At 35.8% G+C, this 18,081-nt stretch overlaps 1 pseudogene; it reads left to right on the forward strand.

Annotated features, from left to right (window-relative positions):
- The first annotated feature begins 16,280 nt into the window (after positions 1 to 16,280).
- On the forward strand, positions 16,281 to 17,142 carry LOC145532658 (olfactory receptor 7A17-like; annotated as a pseudogene).
- The last annotated feature ends 939 nt before the right edge of the window (positions 17,143 to 18,081 follow it).

Here is an 18,081-nt window from a genome sequence, read left to right on the forward strand (position 1 = left end):
TTATTACAGAATCTAAATATAGACTCTCTTCAGTGTCTAATGTACATTTTTCACATAAATGTCTAATGTATTAATACATTTTCCAACATCAATCATTCTTAGCAAATCAAAATAGTCCACCAAATGGAAATGGGTCTTTAAATACTTGTCCATTTTTGGACATTTATTTGCTTTCTAAGTTTTCTTTATGATGATATTGTGTTGATTGATTTTACGTATTTCATTTTAGAACTATGTAAACTATATCTTGCCTGGAGAATCCCAGGGACGGCGGAGCCTGATGGGCTGCCATCTATGCGGTCGCACAGAGTCAGACATGACTGAGGTGACTTAGCAGTAAACAAATCTTTAGAGCTGTATCTTGCTCAGTTTTTAAAGATATTTCCTTGATCATATTCTTATAAATGATCATCTATTCCATGATTTTCAGTTCAATTCAGTTCAGTTCAGTCGCTCAGTCGTGTTCGACTCTTTGCAACCCCATGGACTGCAGCATGCCAGGCCTCCCTGTCCATCACCAACTCCTGGAGTTTACGCAAACTCATGTCCATTGAGTCAGTGATGCCATCCAACCATCTCATCCTCTGCTGTCCCCTTCTCCTCCCACCATCAATCTTTCCCAGCATCAGGGTCTTTTCCAGTGAGTCAGTTCTTCCCATCAGGTGGCCAAAGTATTGGAGTTTCAGCTTCAGCATTAGTCCTTCCAATGAATATTCAGGACTGATCTCCTTTAGGATGGACTGGTTTGATCTCCTTGCAGTCCAAGGGACTCTCAAGAGTCTTCTCCAACACCACAGTTCAAAAGCTCAAAATTTTTGTGCTGTCAAATTTTTATTTTTTGTGCCATATTTTTATTTATCTATCTGCATAAAATGCTTAAATAATGAGTAGAAAAAATGTTATTTCTATCTACAATACTTTTATGTCAAGTGCCAGGTTACTCTTTCAAACAAACTTCAGAATCATCTAGCCTTGTTGCAAGAAAAATATTATGAATTTATTGGATACTCCATTAAACTTAAAATTTAATTTGCAAAGAATTGACATATTTATTGTATTCAGAATTCCATTGCAATAACAAGAATTTGCCTCTAGGTATTTCAGCCTCTTTTGGGATAAGCTTTCCTGTAGTTTGTAGATTATGTTAATTTACTGATAATAGTATTTTAATATATTTTAGGTTTACTTCTACTAAGGTATTTTCCCTATTATCTGATATATTAGGAAAACTTCTGATATTTCTGTATTTATGAAGTATCATGTTAGTTTTCAGGATTCTTTTTCTTAATTTTGAGATTATTTCCAAAATTCAACTTTATCCTAATAACATGGGTTAGTAGTTCAGTCTTGTCTGCCTCTTTGCAGCCCCATAGACTGTAGCTTGCCAGGCTCCTCTGCTCATGAAATTCTCCAAGCAAGAATACTGGAGTAGGTTGCCATTTCCTTCTCCAGGGGATTTTCCCAACCCAGTGCTCAAACCTGGGCCTTCCACATTGCACACAGATTCTTTACCATCTGAACCACCAGAGTTTTATAAAACCTATTTCACTTTTAGGTCTTATTGCATTGATTTGACATTTCAGTGCACTGTGAAAATTTATGGCAGGAGTTGGGAATTCTGGATGGCAAATCGAAGATGGTGATGTTTAAAGACCCTGACCTCATCTCCTTCCATGGGTACTCCAAAACTTCAACTATTTACAAAGCAACTATCTATGAGAACAATCTTCACGATAACAAGAACAGCAATATCCCTGAGACTAGTAGAAAAGATCTTCTACAGCTAAAGATATAAACAAGGAACCACAGTGAGTCAGGTAGGCAGAGCAGAGATGGGGCCCCACCCACCAGAGGCCAGCTGCTGTAGGACCCTCCTGAGCCCTGGTCACCCCAAGACCTGGCCCCACTCACCAAAAACCCAGGACCAGCCACACCCACCAGCAGCCTGACAGTAGTCCTGGACCAGGGTGGCCCTGCAGCCAGCATGTCAAGACTTGGCTTACCCACTGGCAGGTGAGGAATGAGGCTCCCCTGAGGTGTGACACAGCCCCACCAACCAGTGGCTGGCAGCCTTGGCACAAGACAGCCTGATAACCAATTGGACCTGCCATGCCCACAATAGACAGCTCACCACAACAGAAAGACGCATGCAACCCACTCAGAGGGCATCTCTAAACCATGTAGCTCTAGTGATCTGAGGGGACTGCACTAGTGGATCCTGTAGGATATTTCCTATATAAGGCCACTTCTCCAAGATCAGGAAATGTAACTAACCTACCAAATACATAGGAATGCTGCTGCTGCTGCTGCTAAGTCGCTTCAGTAGTGTCTGACTCTGTGCGACCCCATAGACGGCAGCCCACCAGGCTCCTCTGTCCCTGGGATTCTCCAGGCAAGAATACTGGAGTGGGTTGCCATTCCCTTCTCCAATGCATGAAATTGAAAAGTGAAAGTGAAGTCGCTCAGTCGTGTCCGACTCTTTGCGACCCCATGCATGGACTGCAGCCTACCAGGCTCCTCTGTCCATGGGATTTTCCAGGCAAGAGTACTGGAGTGGGTTGCCATTGCCTTCTCCAATACATAGGAATAAAAACAACAAATTATGCAAAACGAAGTAATGGAGACATGCTCCAAATGAAGAAGCAAGATTAAACCCCGGAAGAACTAAACTAACTGAAGTGGAAACAAGTGATCTACCTGATAAAGAATTCAAGATAATGATCATAAAGATACTCAAAGAACTAGATGAAGGGAGAGTGAAAAGTTAGAAGTTTTTAATAAAGAGTTAGAAAATATAAAAAAACAAGGAGAAATGAAGAATACAATAACTAAAATAAAAATATACCAGAAGGAAGCAACAGTAGATTAGATGATATGAAGAACAGACCAGCAAACTGGAAGACAGAATAGTGGAAATCACTATAGCTAAACAGAAAAAGAAATTTAATGAAAAGAGCTTAAGAGACCTCTGAAACAACAGTAAGCATACTAACACATTCTCATCATAGGGATCCAGATGAAGAGGAGAGAAAGGGGAACTCTTTCTCATATTTGAAGACATAATAGCCGTAAACTACACTAACCTGGGAAAGGAAGCAGATGCTTAGGTCCAGGAAGAACAAAGAGTCCCAAACAGAATCACCCCAAAGAGAGCCACGCCGAGACACTTTGTAATTAAAACAGTGAAAATTAAATATAAAGACAAAATATTAAAAGCAGCAAAGTAAAAGCAGCAAGTTGCATACAAGGAAACTCCCATAAGGCTATCAGCTGACTTTTTGGAAGAAAGTCTGCAAGCCAGAAAGGAGTGATGTGATGTATTTAAAGTGATAAAAAAAAAAAAGGAAAACCTACAATTAAGAATTCTCTACTCAGTAAGGCTTTCATTCAGATTTGAAGGTGAGATAAAAATTTTACAGACAAGAAAAGCCTAAAAGAGTTCCAACACCATGAAAACAGCTTTACAAAAACTCTAAGCAGAAAAGAAAGGTCACAACTAGACATGGGGAAAGTGTGAAAGGAAAAATCTCATTGGTAAAGGCACATATACAGTAAAGATAGTAGATCAACTACTTACAAATCAAGTAGGAAGGTTAAAAGGCAAAAATAGTAAAGTCATCTATATCCAAAGTAGGTAGATATTAAGGGATACACAAAACAAAATGATGTAAAATATGATGTCACAAGCAGTAAAAACAGGCAGATGGACTAAAAACGTAATGTTCTAAAATGCATTTGAACTTAAGTGATTAGCAGTTTAACATAATGACTTTTATAAGTTGCTTATATATATATTTATATATATATGTGTAGATTGCTACATATAAACTTTACATTAACTACAAACTATAATACATATGTTAGATACACACACAAAAAGAGAAAAGAATCCAAACATAGTAATAAAGATAGTTGTCAAATCACAGGGAAGAGAACAAAGAGAAAGAAGGGAATGAAAAAGAACCACAAAAACTGTTTTTAAAATGGCAATAAGTACATACCTATCAATAATGACTTTAAAATTAAATGGACTAATTGCACCAATCAAAAGACATAGAGTGACCAAATGGATACAGAAACAAGACTCAAATATATGTTGCCAACAAAAGACTCACTTCAAATCCAAAGACACACACAGACTGAAAGTGGAATCTGTTCTCCACACACAGACTGAAAGTGAAATCTGTTCTCCATTGATTTCTATGTCTATCTTCACGCTAAACCACAATGTCTTGATTTCTGCACCTTTAGAGTAAGTTTTGAAGTCAAGTAGTGTGAGACCTTCTTTTGTTTTCTTTCAAAATTCTTTTGGCTATTGTAGGTTCTTTGCATTGCTATATAAGTATTACATAACAGTCAATTTCTATCAAGCAGTCCTAACAGAAATTTTAATTTGGATTTTAAAGCATTCACAGAGCAGTTTAGGCAGACTTGCTCTGTATCAGGTCATTTCCCATGAGCTCTAAAATATTACTTACTTCTAACATCAACGCATAAAGTAGGTGGAATTTCCCGAGTTTATCAATAAAGAACCAAACACCAAAATGTGTTACTTCCCGTCATTAAGGAAATATTCAACGGGCAGGTGCAAACTTGATTACGCCGAGACTGAGCTACCAAGTCCCACATTTGACCACCTAATGTCAGACCTGAGGTGTGGAATGGTCCTTGGTAGAGAAGGTCTCAAAATACCTACATCTGACTCTAATAGTAGACCACAATTTTGATATTCAAAGTGGTCCACAGAACAGGACCAGCAGCATCAATATCATCAACTCAGAACTAGTTCCGAATATAGAATCTCTGGGCTTGCTTAATCAGAATCTGCATTTGAACAAGATTCCCAAGTGATTCATATACACATTAATGCTATAGATCTTTTGGTCTAAATTACTGTTTCTCAATATGTTGACTTTTGTGTTGGATAATTCTTTTTTTTAATTAGTTAATTGTTTTAGTTTTTGGCTGTGCTGGGTCTTTGTTGCTGTGCATGGGATTATTGAAGTGGCTTCTCGCCTTGCGGAGCACTGGCTTTAGAGCACAGGCTTGGTAGTTGTAGTGCATGGGCTTAATTGCTCTGCGGAATGTGGGATCTTAGTTCCCCGGCCAGGGATTGAACCCATGTCTCCTGCTTACCAGGCAGATTCTTAACTGCTGAACCACCTGAAAAGTCCCTGGATAATTCTTTTTGGTGGGAATACCTTGTGCAGTATAGGATGTTGAGCAGCATTCTTTGCCTTGATCCAACAAATGGGAGTAGTACTTTCCCACTTATAACAAATAAAATTTCTCCCCAAAATGCCAAGTGTGCCTGCAGGCAAAAACACCCCGGTTGAGAACCACTGGCTTTGAGCATGAGAACTTGAAATAACTTGATGCAGCTCCAATCAAACCTCATCCTTTAGTAACTTAGGGCAGATTACCTTACACATATAAGCCCAATTTCTGCAAATATAGAATGATATTTTAAATAGTATGGACCTCAGAGAGTGGGCTTTAGTAAAAATTAAATGAGACGATTTGCATGAGAATGTTAAGTTCAGTTCCTGAACTGATATATATTATATTATATATAGTAATGTATATTAATATAATATATATTATACTTATATATTAATATATAATATATAATATTATATAATATATATTATATATGTTATATAATATAATATATATTATATTGTATATAATATAATATCTATATTATATAATACATAATATATATAATATATAATAATATAATAATAATATATATAATATAACATATATAATATATTATATGTTATATTATATATACTATATATTATATATTAATATACATATATATAAGTATATATAATATATATACTTATATATATAAGTATATTAATATATAATGTATATATTAATATACTTATATATATAATATATAATATACTTATACATATATTAATATATATAAGTATATATTATACTAATATATATTACTATATATAATATAGTATATAGTAATATAATATATTATTACTATATACTATATTATATATGTTAATATAATCTATATCATATTAATATATATATTATATAATAATATATATTATATATATTATACATATTATACATATTATGTATAATTATATTATACATATAATATATTTATATATAATATAATATAAAATATAATATATTAATATATATTAATATATCATATATAAATATATTATAATATATTATAATATTATTAATATATCATATATAATATATTATAATATATGATATATTAATATATGATATATTAATATTATTATAATATATTATAATAATATTAATATTGATATTATTAATATTAATAATATCAATATATATTATGTATTATATTATATATTATATAATTGTGTTATTATATATTATAATATATAATATATAATATATTAATATAATATATTAATATAATATTAATAATTGACATAATATAATTATAATATAATAATATTATAATTATAATATAGTTAATAATTAATATAATATATAATAATATATTAATATATACCAATATAATATATTATATATTAATATATAATATATTATAATATATTATAATATTATTACAATATTGTATATTATATATTAATATATTACAATATATTATGATGTTATTAATATATTATATTATATATTAGTATATTATATATTAATATATATTATAATATATTATAAAATTATTAATGTATATATTATATATTATTATTATAAATATAATATATAATAATATATAATTATATAATTAATATAATTAATATAATTATTATATAATTAATATATAATTATATATTATATATAATATGTATATATATTATATGTATATATGTATATATAATATGTATATATTATATAATGTATAATGTATATATAATGTATATATATTATACATATATATATAATATATATAATTGCATATATTATAATTAATTATATATATATTAATTAATATATTGTATATATTATATAATTGTATATATTATATATAATTGTATATACATATGTATACATTATACATATATATAATGTATAATGTATATATACATTATACATATATATAATATATATGATTGTATATATTATAATTAATTATATATATTAATTAATATATTGTATATATTATATAATTGTATATATTATATATATAATTGTATATATTATATATAATATGTATATATATTATATGTATATATATGTATATATATTATATATACATATATAATGTATAATGTATATATAATGTATATATGTACATTATATATATGTATATATATTATATGTATATATGTATATATATTATATATACATATATATATTGTATAATGTATATATATTATACATATATAATATATATAATTGTATATATTACAATTAATTATATATATTAATTAATATATATTAATATATCTTATTTTAAAAGCTAATGTTTTTTGAATGGGTGAATTTAACTTGGATAACCATTATATCTACTACTGTGGGCAAGAATCCCTTAGAAGAAATGGAGTACCTCTCATAGTAAACAAAAGAGTCTGAAATGCAGTGCTTGGATGCAGTCTCAAAAATGACAGAATGATCTCTGTTCGTTTCCAAGGCAAACCATTCAATATCACAGTAATCCGAGTCTATGCCCCGACCAGTAATGCTGAAGATGCTGAAGTGGTTCTATGGTTCCATGAAGAACACGGTTCTATGAAGACCTACAAGACTTTTTAGAAATAACACCCAAAAGAGATGTCCTTTTCATTATGGGGGACTGGAATGAAAAAGTAGGAAGTCAAGAGATACCTGGAGTAACAGACAAATTTGGCCTTGGAGTACAAAACGAAGCAGGTAAAGGCTAACAGAGTTTTGCCAAGAGGACACATTGGTCATAGCAAACACCCTCTTCCAACAACACAAGAGGAGACTCAACACATGGACATCACCAGATGGTCAATGCTGAAATCAGATTGATTATATTCTTTGCAGCCAAAGATGGGAAGCTCTTTAGAATCAGCAAAAACAAGAACGGGAGTTGACTGGCTCAGATCAAGAACTCCTTATTGCCAAATTCAGACTTAAATTGAAGAAAGTAGGGAAAACCACTAGACCATTCAGGTATGACCTAAATCAAATCCTTTATGATTATACAGTGGAAGTGACAAATAGATTCAAGGGATTAGATCTGATAAACAGAGTACCTGAAGAACTATGGATGGAGGTTCATGACATTGTACAAGAGGCAGAGATCAAGACCATCCCCAAGAAAAAGAAATGTAAAAAGGCAAAATGGTTGTCTGAGGAGGCCTTACAAATGGCTGTGAAAAGAAGAGAAGCTAAAGGCAAAGGAGAAAAGGAAAGATATACCCATTTGATTGCAGAGTTCCAAAGAATAGCAAGCAGAGATAAGAAAGCCTTCCTCAGTGATCAATGCAAAGGAATAGAGAAAAATAATAGAATGGGAAAGACTAGAGATCTCTTCAAGAAAATTAGAGATACCAAGGGAACTTTTCATGCAAAGATGGGCACAATAAAGGACAGAAATGGTATGGACCTAACAGAAGCAGAAGATATTAAGAAGGAGTGGCAAGAATACACAGAAGAACTATACAGAAAAGATCTTCACGACCCAGATAATCATGATGGTGTGATCACTCACCTAGAGCCAGACATCCTGGAATGTGAAGTCAAGTGGGCCTTAGGAAGCATCACTGCGAACAAAGCTAGTGGAGGTGATGGAATTCCAGCTGAGCTATTTCAAATCCTAAAATATGATGCTGTGAAAGTGCTGCACTCAATGCCAGCATATTTGGAAAACTTAGAAGTGGCCACAGGACTGGCAAAGGTCAGTTTTCATTCCAGTCCCAAAGAAAGGCAATGCCAAAGAATGCTCAAACTACCTCACAATTGCACTCATCTCACATGCTAGCAAAGTAATGCTCAAAATTCTCCAAGCCAAGCTCCAACAGAACATGAACCATGAACTTCCAGATGTTCAAGCTGGATTTAGAAAAGGTAGAGGAACCCTAGATCAAATTGCCAACATCAGTTGGATCATTAAAAAAGCAAGAGAGTTCCAGAAAAAAAATCTACTTCTGATTTATTAACTATACCAAAGTCTTTGACTGTGTGGATCATAATAAACTATGGAAAATTCTTCAAGAGATGGGAATACCAGACCACCTGACCTGCCTCTTGAGAAATCTGTATGCAGGTCAAGAAGCAACAGTTAGAACTGGACATAGAACAACAAACTGGCTCCAAATCAGGAAAGGAGTACATCAAGGCTGTATATTGTCCCCCTGCTTGTTTAACTTATATGCAGAGTACATCATGTGAAATGCTGGGCTGGATGAAGCACAAGCTGGAATCAAAATTGCGGGAGAAATATCAATAACCTCAGCTATGCAGATGACACTGCCCTTATGGCAGAAAGTGAAGAAGAAGAGCCTCTTGATGAAAATGAAAGAGGAGAGTGAAAAAGTTGCCTTAAAACTCAACATTCAAAAAACAAAGATCATGGCATCCGGTCCTATCACTTCATGGCAAATAGAAGGGGAAACAGTGGAAACAGTGAGAGAGTTTATTTTCTTGGGCTCCAAAATCACTGCAGATGGTGACAGCAGCCATGAAGTTAAAAGACGCTTGCTCCTTGGAAGAAAAGTTATGACCAGCCTAGACAGCATATTTAAAAGTAGAGACATTACTTTGCCAACAAAGGTCCGTCTAGTCAAAGCTATGGTTTTTCCAGTAGTCACGTAAGGATGTGAGAGTTGACTATAAAGAAAGCTGAGTGCCGAAGTATTGATGCTTTTGAACTGTGGTGTTGGAGAAGACTCTTGAGCGTCCCTTGGATTGCAAGGAGATCCAACCAGTCCATCCTAAAAGAAATCAGTCCTGAATATTCATTGGAAAGACTGATGCTGAAGCTGAAACTCCAATACTTTGGCCACCTGATGTGAAGAACTGACTCGTTGGAAAAGACCCTGATGCTGGGAAAGATTGAAGGTGAGAGAAGAAGGGGACAGCAGAGGATGAGATGGTTGGATGGCATCACCAACTCGATGGACATGAGTTTGAGTAAGCTCCAGGAGTTGGTGAGGAACCGGGAAGACTGGCATGCTGCAGTCCATGAGGTTGCAAAGAATTGGACCCAACTGAGTGACTGAACTGGCTGAATCTGTGTTAAAAGCATAAAACTCCTAATTGACTTATCAAAGGTATCACGAAGCTCATGGCTATAGTACCTATGGTTTTATCTCAAAGGAAAACATCCCTCACCCTTGTGGAGGAAGTGAATAGCAATTTTCTAGAGATTTCAGGAGATATGCCCTGACACAAGTAAATACTTTGGAGGTCCATGAGACCTTCGTAACATAGAATCCTCAGTCTTAGAATTGAAGAAAACATGACCTCAAGATTGAGAGACAGTACAAGGAGGTGAGACCTTTGGAAGACAGCAGAATTCATGGAAAAAGTAATAAAAACTGGAGTCACCTGAGGGCCAATCTGGTCTATTAGGAATAGACAATCAGCAGGGGATTTTCCCCTTGTGTCCAGACCAGTGTCCCATAGGAAAATGATATGCTCGGAGGTACAGGTAATAATAAAAAACAATGCCTAATGAGCAGACCCCAGAAACTGTAAATATCTTCTCTGCTATTGTTTCTGAGCATGGGCACCCTTAAGCTGGAGAGGGCATGATTGTTGATTTTAGATTCCTAAGTCTGGCTTGGAAACTGATGTTTCACTTCTTTCTGCTGTCCTCTGTGATAACAGAGCCTCAGTCTCCTTCACTAACCATCCAGAGAAGAATTCAGACTTCCACACAGAGCCCTTCCTCTCAGAGACCCCATTCAGGTGAGTCTGGGAGCTCAGTAGGTACTTCAGGAAAGATTTAAAGAGGAGGGAAGTGGAGAATTTCCACCCAAAGTCACCTGAGAGAAAAACTAAACTAGCCCAGAGCCTAGAGATTATTTGCTAGGTAGACTGATTAATGGATCATTAATTAATTTAGTATGTTAGAAGGAGAAGTCTCCTTTGGACTCAGAAATACAAGAATCATTGCAACAACTAAATGATGAGAATGCAAGTCTTTTTGGAGGAGAATAAAGAAGGGAACAAAGGTATAAAATGGTTCCAATATCTGAAGCATTTTGCATTGAAGAGGAGTAGCAAAATAGAGTATTAGGTGTGGAGGCCTGTGCAGTGAACTGAAAACATTTTAAAATTTTTACTATGGGGTGTATTTGAGCATGTTCTGTATTTGTTAGAAATCCCACACCACAAGAAGTCAGTATAACTTTGCAACAACAGTTCTTAAGATGAATATTTTGCATTGGTAGCATGTTGAATATTCACATGAAAAAACATTATTTAATATGAAAAGGGAGTATGCTAAAGAGCCTTACTTTACAATCATTTTATTACCTAGTTGTGGAAGTGATGGATGCATTTGAGAGGTATAACAAAAAATTTGGCCTCATTGCATCATCATCTTCATTCACAGGAAGGAACTACACTAAATTTTTACATATGTCGACTAAATCAGCTGACCACCTCAGACATAAATATCGCTATCCCCATCATTTGAGTAAAGATTCCTGAGTCAGGAAGATCCCCTGGAAAAGGGAAAAGCTACCCACTCCAGTATTCTGGCCTGGAGAATTCCATGGACTATATAGTCCATGGTGTCATAAAGAGTTAGACACAACTGAGTGACTTTCACTTCACTTTCACTAACATTTTAAATGATTTGCTTGGCTCTCCATAGACCAACAGCTGATACATGGTAGATCTGCTATTCTAAAGATGGTTTCCTGATTCTGAAGGTTTTGCATTTAATACCACTTAGAAAGTCTTTTGCCATTTCATCTTTTACAATCCCTAATATTGTATGTTGTAATTTTCTGTTGTAAATTGAGGGTTGATTCCCTTGACTTATTTTTCTAGTAGCATCTCCAGTCGATAAGGTGTCTCAACATTGTGAGGTATCATTCCTTTCTCTTGAGGATAAATTTTTTTTTTTTTTTTTTTTTTTGCTGCTTTAGTAGTTATTCTGGGTGTCAAGGGTCTATACTGGGATTGGAATGCTGCCAGAACCAGAGAAGCTTTCTCCCTATCACAATCTCTCAGAAATCTCCTGAGCATTTTGGATCTCTGTCCTTTCATATGTCTTTGTCTTTTCCCTCTCTCTATTTTTGAAATGCTTTTTCTGTTTCCTTAAATACAAGACACAGACTGGTCATATAAATATAGAACCCCATGTCCATGGTAGCTTTCTAACTGGAATTGGGTTACTGTTTCTATATTCTTTACGGGGAAAATAATCAGATGTCCACAGCTTCCCTTGTATCATTTATTTCCTAATTGTTGTGGCAGTGGTGAGAAGATCCTGGTAGTAACATGACCCCAGGAAATCACAAAGTGGTAACGCAGTTGGTGTGTGTATGTGTTGTATGTTGGTTGTGTGTGTGCCCTTATTTTGTGGGGCATGAGCATCTCAGGGCAGTGGTACCCAGCCCACAAGCTCCAAAATCTGACCTTTAGTACAGATGCCAGAATGTTAACCAACAGATGGAAATAAGAACATCATCATTACCCACAGGATTCCTTGGAAACAAAATTGATAAAGTATGAGGGATGGCATGTGAATGAGGACTCCTTGTGTCTTGAAGTTTCACTGCAGCAGAAAAGTCACCTGGTTTCTCCACATCTTCTGACACTATCTTTCATCACATTCCCTCTTGTTTCCTCTCACCACACTGGCCCCATTTTGAGTTTTGGATATCTGAAACAAACTCCTTTTTCGAAGTCTTTGCTAAGTCTCTTTCCCTTGTGAAAGTGTTAGTAGCTCAGTCGTGTCTGACTCTTTGCAACCCCATGGACTGTAGTCCTCTGTCCATGGAATTCTCCAGGCAAGAATACTGGGGTGGATTGCCATTTCCTCCTCCAGGGGATCGTCCCGACCCAGGGATTGAACCGCAGCTCTCCCGCACTGCAGGCAGGGTCTTTAACATCCGAGCCACCAGGGAAGCACCTCTTGTCCTTGTAGGGCAACCATTTACCCCAGAGAACCTCATGTCTTATATTCAGTCTTCCTTGAGATCTCTATTTTTATTTGCAGGGCTTTTCGAGTTCCTAATAAAAAATAACACCCTTTCCACTATTTTTTTATCTACTCTTTTTTTCTTCTTGACAGGTAATAGTAACTGTCACCATCTAACATGATATATAATATTTATTTACTTATATTTTTCACCATTATATTCTAGGGAATTTTTTTCTCAGTGCCTTATACGTTTTGCCTAGAAGATGGTCGGTACTCAGCATTTATTTCTCAAATTCATGAAAGCATGTCTCATTAAACTTTGCAATATATGACCTCTTCGGGGAAAATCTGAGTATGGGATAGAAATCCCTTGTCAGAGAAATCATGGGAGATCCCTTGAAGAGCATTCATGCCTGCTTGCTTAGTTGTTCAGTCGTGTCCGACTCTTTGCAACCCTGTGGACTGTAGCTCACCTGATTCCTCTGTCCATGGGGATTCTCCAGGCAAGAATACTGGAGTAGGTTGCCATTTCCTCCTCCAGGGAATCTTCCCAACCCAGGGACTGAACCCATGTCTCCCGTCTCCTGAAATGTAGGTGGATTCTTTACCTGCTGAGCCAGGAAGCCCTTAAAGAGAATGGGATCCATATAAATATATATGTTGATTTCTTGACTGCTGAATATAAATTGTAGCAGTTCAAATATATTAGCAATATCTATTTGTGTGAAAATTAGTCATTATTTTTTGTTTCTTGGTAGTTACCACCACCATATGGTACCAGACAATGTTACACAATTTTCAAGATTTCTTCTGGGAACATCAAAAGAACCAGAACTGCGGTCCCTCACATTTGAGCTTTTTTCCTGCATGTACATAAACACTGTGTTTGGAAATTTGCTTAACATCCCAGCCATCAGTTCAAAGATGCTAGTGAATATACAGAGACAGAGAAAAGTTATAACCTATGAAAGTTACATCAGCTAGATGTATTTTTACATATACGTTGGAGTATTGGATGTCTTTCTTCTGACTGTGATGGTCTATAACCACTTGTTGGTCATCTTACAGTGCACTCCCTGCACTGAGTGATCATCATGCACAAGTCATCCTGTATCAAGCAGGATATCATAATACCTTTATTATCAAATGAAATTATATGCTATAGTCTCTTCTGTGCTCTGAGTCTGTAGTCAGAGGTCAGTCTCTACACTGTTTCTAAGGCTCATCCATGCTGTGTATGGCTGAATGCTCTTCCAATTTATTACTAGTTTACTACATTCCTATATTTAGGTTAATCTTCTATTTACAGCAAAATGAATTTATTATGTCAATTAATTAAAATTAATTCCATTGTTCCTATGTCTATATATATAGCACTTGGCTTTCTATCTAGTTAAAAGAGATATTTTCCACCCTATAAAGTGAGAATCAGCTACATGTGCTCCAGATACTACCCTCAGCTATGCACCAAGCATTTTTCCTTTTTATCTAAATTATTGGAATATAATTGCTTAAATAATAATATATTATAAATTTTATATATTAAAAGTTACATATAACTATGTATAATTGCACAAAATAAACTGCATATTTAAAGTGTGCATTTGATGAATTAAATGAGCTATACAAAAATCAAGGTACATATTGCTTGTTTCCATTTGTGTTTAACCTAAGACAGTGCACGTGAATTTTAACTATTTTATTATGTAATTGTTAACAAATTTAAAAATAATTGTTGAATTTGAAAAATTTAGTCTCCCTGAGCCTCAGTTTCCTTATTTCTGAAGATAATGTGGGATACTAAACATAACTTCATATAGATGCTGTGAGGAATGATGAAATGTGTGGTCATTTATTTTCAGTACAAAGAAAATATTCAAGGGCAAAAGTTATATCTGTGCACATGTGTGTATACATTTTTTTCAAAAAATATGCACACATATACCCACACAGAGATGCATCTTTTAGTCTATCTTATATGTTAAAGGGAAATATGAAAACTGAAAATGATAGAAATAAAAAGAATGAACATTTGAATTAATATGAAATAAAAGAAAGCTGAGATAAAGATTTTAAAGTAAGATGGGTAATCTTAATTTTGATAATACATTGCTTTTCATGTTTCAGTGCCAGAAAAGCACCACAGTGAGAACCACAGTTACATTTATGCAATAAGGAGTTTACTGTGCCAGCTGACAGAGTGGAATATATCCAAACTGATTTAAAATTTTTTTCTACTTAATGTGAATTTTCAACATAGATTGCCCTTACTCAAGGGAAGCTAAATGAATGACTTGATAGTCTTAAACTTATTTCCCTAAAAAAATTTTATTGAATCAATGTCTCTATTATATTCCTATTGCTGCTGTCACAAAAGGCCACTTATTGGCTGAAAAGAAACCAATTTATGCTCTTAAAGTTCTGGAGTTCAGAATCCTGAAATCGGTCTCAATGGGCTAAAATCCAGACGTCTTTTCTGGAGCCTCCAGAAAAGAATCCATTCACTTTCTTGTTTAAAAAGGATGTATTTGACTGTGCTGGGTCTTGGTTGGTGCACACAGGAGCATCAATCTTCCCTGTGCCACGTAGGGCCTTTTAGTTGTAGGATGTAAACCCTGGAGTGGGAAATGGCAACCCACTCCAGTATTCTTGCCTGGGAAACTCCATGGACAGAGGAGCCTGGAGGGCTACACTCCATGGGGTCGCAAAAGAGTCGAGCACAATTGAGCATGCACACACGTGAACTCTTAGATGTGGTATGTTGCATCTAGTTACCTGACCAGGGATCAAACCTGGGTCCCCTCCACTGGGAGTGTGGAGTCTTAACCACTTGACCACCAGGGAAGTCCTGATAAACTATTTTATTTGCTTCTGTTCTTTCCCTATCATTGGATTGTCAGGGCTTTGTTTTTTTCAGCACCTTGTACTTATTGCCTAGATACCGCCTGCATTGCGGTAGGCACTCCATAGGTACTCCTCAAGTGTGTGAAAGATACTCTCAGTAAAGCAGTAGAATGCATGACTTCTTGGGGAAAATGCTGAGATGTGACAAAAATTCCTAATCAGAGATGAAATGGGAGACCCTCTAAAGAAGACAAACCAATACACAAAACATCAAGTTTAATTTCTTGACCACAAATATATATTGTGACCTTGCAACCCGGTGAGTATTGTCAGTTATGTGAAAATGAGTCATGACATTGTCCTCTTCTCTGTTAGTCCCCTTCCCCACATGGAACCATGGAATCTTACAGGAGTTTCAGAATTTATTCTTCTGAGGTTTTCAAAGGAACCAGAATTACAGACACTCATATTTGTGATTTTCCTCTCCACGTACCTGGTCACTGTGTTTGGAAATCTGCTCATCACTCTGGCCACCGTCTATGACTCCCACCTCCACACACCCATGTACTTCTTGCTCTCCAACCTGTCCTTCGCAGACATCTGTTTTACCACCACTACTGTCCCCAAGCAGACACAGAGCAAAGTTATAACCTATGCAGTTTGTACTTTTTCCGATTCTTTTCAAGGTTGGATATCTATCTTTTGACCGTGATGGCCTATGACAGGTTTGAGGCCATCTGTCATCCCCTGCATTACATGGTTATCATGAACCCCCGACTCTGTGGACTGCTGCTTCTGGTGACCTGGATTATAAGTGTCTTGCATTCACTGTTACAAAGCCTAATGGTATTGCGACTGTCCTTCTGCACAGACGTGGAAATCCCCCACTTTTTCTGTGAACTCAATCAGATGGTCCAACTTGCCTGCGGTGACATGTTTCTTAACAACATGGTGATGTATTTTGCAGCTGTGCTGCTGGCTGGCGGTCCCCTGGCTGCTATCCTTTTCTCATACTCGAAGATCGTTTCCTCCATATGTGGGATCTCATCAGCTCAGGGGAAGCAAGCAGCATTTTCCACCTGCGTGTCTCACCTCTCAGTTGTCTATTTTTTTGTACAAGCCTAGGAGTGTACCTTAGCTCAGCTGCTACCCACAGATCACATTCAAGTGCAAAGGCTTCAGTGATGTACGCCGTGGTCATGCCCATGCTAAACCCCTTCATCTACAGTCTGAGGAATAAAGACATATAGGGGGCTCTGAAAAGATTCTTGGGAATGGCAGTTACAAAAGGGACAGTGGTCACAGGGTTGAAGAGTTGCCTATTCGGGGCTCAAAGTCTCAGTGTCAGAAGTTATAATTCTTCAATCAATCTGAGCAAGTAGAACTTGCTCTTTCTATTTATTTCCTGAAATTTTTTAACTGTACCAGGTTTTAGTTGAGGCATGCGAGATCTTCATTGAGGCTTATGGGATCCAGTTCCCTAACCAGGGATCAAACCCTTGCCCTGAGAACGTGAAGTCTTAACTACTGGTCCACCAGGAAGGTACCTGGAATTTTTAGTTTTTCAACTTCTGTGTACAGTTTAGTCATTTACTTGATTAGACTTTCTTCTCTCTCTGATATCTAACATATTCCTTTTCATTTTCTTTCTGTTTTCCCTAATTTATTCCCAACCACCGATATGAAAAAAATGAGAAATTTTCATTCATCTCATGGAATTGCTTGGATTTCTTCAGAATAATTTCTTCTTAAATGACAAATATTACCCCATGTAATATGTCTTTAGTTTTAGTAGAAGAAGAATCATGAGTTTTGCCATTCCAATGGAAATAACCAAATGTGGCAACTATGTTATTTCTGTAGTTTTATAGGAGAGGAAAATCTGAGACAGTTTTTCACTTTTGGGTCCTTCATTCCTCTCTCTCTCTCTCTATTCACTCCACTGTGTCCAACTCTTTGCAACCCCGTGGTCATAGCTTGCTAGGCTCCTCTGTCCATGGGATTCTCCAGGCAAGAATACTGGAATGGGTTGCCATTTCCTTCTCCAGGGGACCTTCCTGACCCAGGGATCGAACCCTGTGTCTCCTGCATTGCAGGCAGACTCTACTATCTGAGCCACCAGGGAAGCCTTCTATGTATAAAACTATCTTAACTGGTCTTCTTGATAATGTAGACTTAACCTGCTAATT

Source organism: Giraffa tippelskirchi, chromosome 13 (assembly GCF_054371585.1).
Source record: "Giraffa tippelskirchi isolate mGirTip1 chromosome 13, T2T-mGirTip1v1.2.pri, whole genome shotgun sequence".
NCBI classification, from domain to species: Eukaryota; Metazoa; Chordata; class Mammalia; order Artiodactyla; family Giraffidae; genus Giraffa; species Giraffa tippelskirchi.